Genomic DNA, 7671 nt, shown 5'->3' with positions numbered 1-7671 from the left:
CCCAGCTCCAGGTCAAGCTGTTGTTCACCATCTTAGCAGTAGAGGGCACAGCGTCACTGGCCCGCATGTGGGATCCGAACCGGGGCCCTGCTACTCTGAGCTGGTATCCCAAGCCAGCTCTTAACCAATGCGCCACTCTGCTGGCCCAAGTTTAAATGTTTTTAACACACACATACCTACACACAATGGTAAAAGACAGGGAAAACTTGGGGAAATATTTGCCATATAGTTGATATCCTTAAAATATAAAAAGTTCCTACAAATCAATAAAAACTTTGAACACCTAATAGAAAAGTAACCAGAGGGCATGGCAATCAGTTCATAAAAGGAGAAATATAAATAACTTACCAGTCATTTATACATTAAAACATTCATTCAGTCAACAAATTGAGCATATACTATCAGTCAGACACTGATCTTAGCACAAAGGATACATCACTGGACAAAACAGACAAAAATCCTTGTTCTAGTAGAGCATACATATTAGTGTGGGTTAGAGGGAGACAGGTGAAATGAATAAAGGAATTAACTATAGTATGTCAAAAGGTAATAAATTCTCTCACATAAATCATGGAAGAACGATAAAGGAGGTTTTATATAGATTGGTTATTGAAGTTCTCACTGAGAAGTCACTTTTCAGCAAAGATGTGTAGGAAGTAAGGGTGCTGACCACGCAAATATCCTTGGGGAAAGCATTTCAGGCAGAGAGAACAGCAAGTGCAAAGGCCCTGAGGTGGGAGTGTGCTATTATGTTCTAATAAGAACAAAGAAACCAGAGTGTCTGAAATGGATAAGTGGAAAGAGAGTAGTAGGAGTTATCAGAAAGGTAACAGGGACAGAGAGGTTACTGTTCCTATAATGCCTCGAAAGCAATTATAGGAACTTTGATTTTGGTTTTTACTCTGAGATGAGAAACCACTGGAAATTTTGAGCAGAGTAATGACATGATTTGACTTATTTATTTTTTTTGGTCAAACCCAGCAGCCTTGTTGTTAAGAGCGCACGCTCTATCCACTGAGCCATCTGGGCAGCAGCTCAGCTCAAGGTGCCGAGTTCAGTCTTAGTTGCAGGCAGGCATAGCCCACCATTGAACAGGCAGTCTTATTGTTAAGAGCACGTGCTCTCAGCAGCTGAGACATCTTGCCACCTGTTGGCAGCTCAGCGGCAGCTCAGCTTGGGCGCAGCTCACTGGCCCATGTGGGAATCAAACCGGCTCCCCTGTTGCTCAGAGCTTGCACTCTTAAGCTAACTCTAAACCAACTGAGCCACTCGGCCAGCCCCCTTGACTTATATTTTTAAAGGACCCCCTTAGTTGCTCAGTAGAGAATAGACTATTAAGGCTTATGAAAATTCTAGCAAATGAAAGCAAGGTACATTTTTCACTCATGAGATTGGCAAGTATTTTTTAAAGCAGATCATAAAACAGCATGCACACTATGATTACATTCATGCAACTACAATCATGGTAGTACTCTTAAGATGTGCTAGGAACTAAGACAATTTATCAGGGAGATTTATAAAAAAAAAAAGATCACATTGATAGACAACTGTTACTTTAATACCTATGTCATATGGGAAAAAAATGACTTTGGAGGTCAGGCTGACCTGAGTTTGAATGATAACCCTGTCACTTATTTTTTCTGACCTTTAACAATTTAATCAGCTTCTCTGTGCCTCAGGTTCATCATGAGTAAGATAGGAATAACAGTATCCCCATTTTACCCTCATTAGTTTAAGGATTAAGCAAGAGAATCCATGTAAAGCCCTTGGCATAGATTAGGACCAAACAAATATTAGTTTTTCTTGCCCAAAATATTAGACCGTGTTGCATGCTCAATACCCATCACCCGCTTCCTTGTTAACCAAACAAGGACTTTGATCAGGAATCCCCCACACCTGTCTCCGGGAAAGAGGTCCAATCCCAGCAGTAAGGCCTGATTTTCAGTGGGTTACAGTGGTCCCATGACGCTTGCCAGGCATTGCTTTCAATGTGAACAGATGTCACAGACTTGGTCACTGAGACAGTGAGACCTAAGGGAGAGTCTGCTGGATGGCTTTTGGGAAAAACTTCCTCACCTTGAAAAGAGACTCACAAAAAAAGACTGTCTTTTTTTCCACTGGACCTTGTAATGCCTGAGCAGGGTACCTGGGAATTCTGTAGCCATTTTGTGGACAAAACTAACAGGCTAAAGATGGCAAAGCATGATAATACAAACAAAGAACCAGCATTGTTCCTTGAATTTACCAACTTTGGAGCAGCCCTAACTAGGACTCTTTGTCATCTGATGTATATTTTTTATTGTTTAAGCCAGTTCAGTCAGCCCATATCATCCTAACTGATATATTCCGTTCCTTCCTTCCTTCCTTCCTTCCTTCCTTCCTTCCTTCATTCATTCATTCATTCATTCATTTTCCGCTGGTAAAGTCCCTCTCATCATATTTCTGCCATGTTCTGTTCTCCTCCATCAACATTGGGTAAAATCAACAGAAACACAGAGAGAATCAGAAATAAGATTTTCAAAATAGCTGAACTGTTCCTCTGAAAATAATTTAGAAAGGGCATTCTCTCACATTTAAACAAAGTGAAACTATCCAAAAGGGTGGGGTCTTTAAAATGGCTTTAAAAAAGGGAAAAAAAGATGTGCTAAAATTTCTCTGAAAAATTATGACACTTAAACTGAAAGATAATAAAAGTTGGTTACTTCAGGGCTGTACTTAGAGGATGTGCCATGGGGTAGCTACACTGGTACGAACTGTCTTTTCTGTTTTGACAGAAACAGTGCCTGTGGCATTGACTCTGGTTACTCCTATTTTGTTCATGACAACAACAGAAATAAACGATATAATAACTAGAAGCAGTGTATTTGGTGGTTAGGTACGTGGGCTTGGAAATCAGACTGCCAATGTTGAAATGTAGGCAAAGATGGTGTGACCCACAGCAAATTGTCTCATCTGGTTAAGCCTCAGTTCCACATCAGGAAAATGGGGAATAATAGTACTTACCTTGAAGAGTTCTTATACGGATTAAGTCAAATAAAATGATATGATTACATACAAGGATAGTATTTCCATGTTTGGGCACATCCTCAGTACCCAAGAAAATTATATGCTACTTATGAATGTGTAGGTTATCCAAGGGTATAGGACAAGGTGGAGGAGAAAAACAAATGGTCTTTCCCATCTCTAGATTTATCAATCCAACGTATCTAGGACCTACTGGAATGAGCCAAAATAGTTCATGCAGGGGATGCTACCTGGTGTGAGAATTACATGAACCCCATAGTTTGGTGTCTGTGTCCAAGTAGATTACATCTTAAGCTTCTGCATATCCTCATTACTCTGATAAGAACTGGCCAACAAAAAGCACATATCTGATGAAAAAGTTCTTCATCATTATGATGCTTAATCATGTTGCCTTCTATCTCAAACCCTCAAAGCCCTTGACATTAACATTAATTCTCATCACGCGATAATTACGTATCTCCTTTAAAAGATAAAGAAATAAAAGAGATGGGAAGGCTACACTCCAAATGTGGGAGAGTGAAGGGAAGACAAAGAACGGCATTTTATTAAAAAGACTAAAGCAAATATGGCAAAATGTTAATGTGTGTTTTACCTGGGTATTGCAAATAGAGTTTTTAAATTGTATTGTCTGTATTTTTTTGTAGCCTAGAATGTTCCTTAACTTTATAAAATTAAAAGGAAACGAAAGGACACATAATAACTGCAATTTTTTTTAATAATTAGAGCTTAACACAATAAACTTCATAGATTATGGAATAAAAATAGGCTGCAATAGGGCTGGCCAGCAGCTGGCGTGCGCTTTCGTGAGCTGCGGTGAGCGACCATCCAATGGCAGGCGAGCGACTGCCTCACCCAGGAAGAGCACAATGATCACAATACCAACATGGGCCAGTGAAGCAACGTCCTCCACAACTAGAATGAAGAACAAAAGGACAGCAACTTGTCTGTTCCCCTTCCTCGATTCCCCAACGCTGTTCCCCTCCCCCAATGCCCCAATTAAAAAAAAAATTTGTATTATAAGCCAAACTAAAAAGATGGGTATACACATTGTGAAGAAAAACAGTAGAGAACTCTAGCTTCTTTCATTTGAGTAAAAAAAACAAAAACCCAAAACAAAACATTGAGTCATTCTGGCAAAGATACAGGACTTACTTCCAAAGGGCATTTGAAACTAAGGCTTAGTTAGGTGGGTTGTTCCTCAAATAGTTGGAAATTTTATTGAGTAAACATACTTTGTTTGCCTTCATTAAAGTACTAGTTTATTCATGTCCAATGAAAGAAATCCTATAGGAAAAAAAGCTGAAGCAAATGGTGTTGTGTTTTTTTGATTTCCAAGATAGTCTTCCTAAAGAGGATCCTTCAGATAAGGAAAAAAATAAATAAATTCGTTGAACATTTATTGAGCTCTTTCTCCCTGCCAGGAACTATTCTAAGTGCTTGGTCTATATCAACTCATTTAGCCCTCGCGACAGCCCTCATTTTCCCGATGAAACAGAAACATGGAGTAACCATTATAGCTACTCCATGGTGAAGCCCACGTAGTTTCTAAATTCACCCTCCTAACCACTGCACTCTGCTGCCTTTTGAGCTCAACCCATCTAGGCGGAGAGTAGAGTCAGACTGCCTCAGAGAAAAAACAGATTTCTGTCAGTCAGAAATCATATGCAGCAAATTGATTTGAAATGCATTATAATAGAGTGTATTTGTATGGGCGATATTTGCTATTTGAAGGTTTTAAATGAAAGAAGATTGTTTTTATTCAATTGACCAGGACAATGAACTTCCCAATACTTATTTTGATCAGTCCTTCTAATTTAAGTCCCTACCCACTACACACACACACACACACACACGCACGCACGCACGCACGCACGCACGCACGCACGCACGCACACACTTCCGCTAAGGGCTTTTAGATCCTGATGCCTTATTTTGAATAGGCATAGGGAGAACCTGCACTCATTTTGCCATGGAGTAGCTGCCATTTTTATAGCCCATTCACATCAGCATTATCTCTTGCAGGGGCTCCTAAAAGCAGAGCTGTGACTGAGAGATTAATGCTGTCCTCAAAGTGAGGCGTCACTGTCCACTACTGGGCCCCCTTATCAACTGGTGTCCCCACTCTAGACATGTTCATTTTGTAACCTATGAAGAATAAAAGAACATTTTTCTACAATGTTTGCTTGAGATTTAAATAATCTCAGGGGGCTGAGAGGTGGAGGTAGGAATGGAGAAATAGAGAGTGGCTTGTGACTAAATATGGAACATTTACCACAAACTCAAGGCAGAGATCTGATGACTGTTTATCAATAAATAACACCTGTACGCAGAGCCCAAGGTATCTTACATTGAAACCTGACAGCTTTAGGTAAACAGAAATGCTTTCTTATTCAGGAAAGGCATTCCAGGGAGATTAGGATGTTTCTTAATAAATACAATAGAAACCTAATGGTGGCTTCAGAATTTCTATGGAAGAGGTCCGGAGGGGCAGCTTAAACTGGGCAGCATAAATTGTCCATATCAGAGAAGAGTAGAATTGCTGATGAAGAGATGTCTAGCAAAGAGTTAAAGCTCCCTTGCTCTCCTTTGGTGCTTTGCATCCTCCAGTCTGTAGTTACATTAGGTACTAATTGGGACCTCACTGTGTGCATAGCACTGTGGGAACTGGGTCCTAAGGTATAAAAGAAGTGTTAGGTTCCTTGCCCTCCAAAAGCTTTTAATATAGTTGGTGAGAAAACATACCTCATGGAACAATTATGTAATAATGACAGACTGTGACTAGGCAATTAACAAATCTATGAAGAATGTGTCAAAATATAAACCAAAGCCCAAAAAATGTGACGCGATTTGGTGAGTTGTAAAGCAGAGAATTGGGCAGAGAGGAAGAGAATAGAAGTTCAGGGAGGAGAAGCGAGGGCACCAGCAAAAACTGAAGCACAGCCTATTCCCGTGCTGAATCAAACACTTGAAGTTGAGAAGGAAGGTTGACCACCAAGGAAGTGAGGGCCAAGGTGTTGTTAAAACATAAGCTGGGGAGATAAGACTTTATCTGCCAGAAATTTGGTAACTATCAGACAGGGCATAACAAAGAGCACTGAGGGGTGAGGGGCTGTGTTGTAACACAACTGAGAGAAGCAGACAAACAAGTTTGACCATCTCTTATGAAACTTCCTGTGGTTTTGTGAGGGACTCACAGTGCCGAGGACGAGTGCTGGTGGGACATTGGGAAACATAACACCAAATCCTTGAACTTGATTATCACTGACTGCTGTTGTCAAAAACAATCAGGCACAATTCAATCTCCCACTAAACTCAAAAAAGTCAAATGATATGAGTAATGTCGAGGAGGAAGAAAACTTTTCCCTCCATCTTCTTAGGTCAGGTATCTGGAGCCCTATAAATTAATCTGGCAAAAGAGATTAACAAGAGAAAAGGGTTTTTATACATATGCATATGAGAGTTTCATAGAAAAGGGGTGAAAGCTCAAAAAAGCAGATAGACCATTTTATCAAAGTGGGGAGTAGGGGGCTTAGGACTTTGGTGATGGGGGGTAGATTGTGGGAAGGTAACTCAGAAATATATGGTAAATAAGGGTGGTAAGGTTTGTTAAGCTGTCTCCAGAGTCATTCTCCTCTTTCTGGTATAGGGGATGAGGACACCTTCACAAATGAAAATTTCCTTTATAAAAGTAAATTTCTTTTACAAAAGGGAAACTTATACACTCTGGCTTTAGCATGTTTCCTGAGTCAGCTATTCCTTAGTTACCCTCACCTTAAAATAATCCTTTTGCCAAAGTGGCATATTTTCCGGTGGCAAAATGCTGAAAACAGCCCAACTACCAAAAGTCTTGTAGAGGCTGCCATGTTCCTTTTGGTTTCTTCAGTTGCTTGCCCCACAGCCTGTTCAAATGAAAAAGAGCAGTTCTATTCACCTTTGCTATAGGAACTTCTAACTTCTAAATTTAGAAGTTCTTTAAACAAACAAAAAAAAGATGTATTTTATTAGTTATATGTGTCCTCACCTCCCTGGGTAGAATGTACTTTCAGGCTATATAATCTGTTTGTTTAAAACCCAGAAGAAAATCATATTTGTTGAAAGAATCTGTTTATATTAAATCATGGCTATAATAACTAAAAAAAAAATAAGTACAAAATCATGTCAAAATAGAACACAACAGGCAGTCAAAGACAAATAACAGGAACTGTTCTAAATCTTGACTGTGGTCATGGTAGTTTACACAATTGTATACAATTGTCAAAACTCCTTGAACTGTGCTCTAAAAGGATGAATTCTACTGTACATAAATATTCCTTGATTTTTAAAATGAGGGGAAAGGTAATTAACAAACCAGAAATAGGTAGTCTTTGCAAATTTTGTCATGAACAACAAATGTCCATAATCCATAATGCACTCCTAAGCCTCAAGAAGACCAAGAACCCAAAAGAAAAACGAGAAAAAGACAAGGTTAGATGGTTCACAAAAAAATAAATAAAAGGAAATAGCCCTTAAACACACAAAAAGGTTAAAAATAAAACCACTGTAAGATACCACTTTTTTCTATCAAACTGGCAAAAATCCAGAAGTTAGAGAACTTTGTTATCAAGGTTACAGGGAAACAGGCATTCCTGCATATGGAGGTGAAATGGT

This window comes from Hipposideros armiger, unplaced genomic scaffold (genome assembly GCF_001890085.2).
Source record: "Hipposideros armiger isolate ML-2016 unplaced genomic scaffold, ASM189008v1 scaffold_51, whole genome shotgun sequence".
Classification (NCBI taxonomy): Eukaryota; Metazoa; Chordata; class Mammalia; order Chiroptera; family Hipposideridae; genus Hipposideros; species Hipposideros armiger.
Note: the sequence above shows the minus strand (reverse complement) of the source record.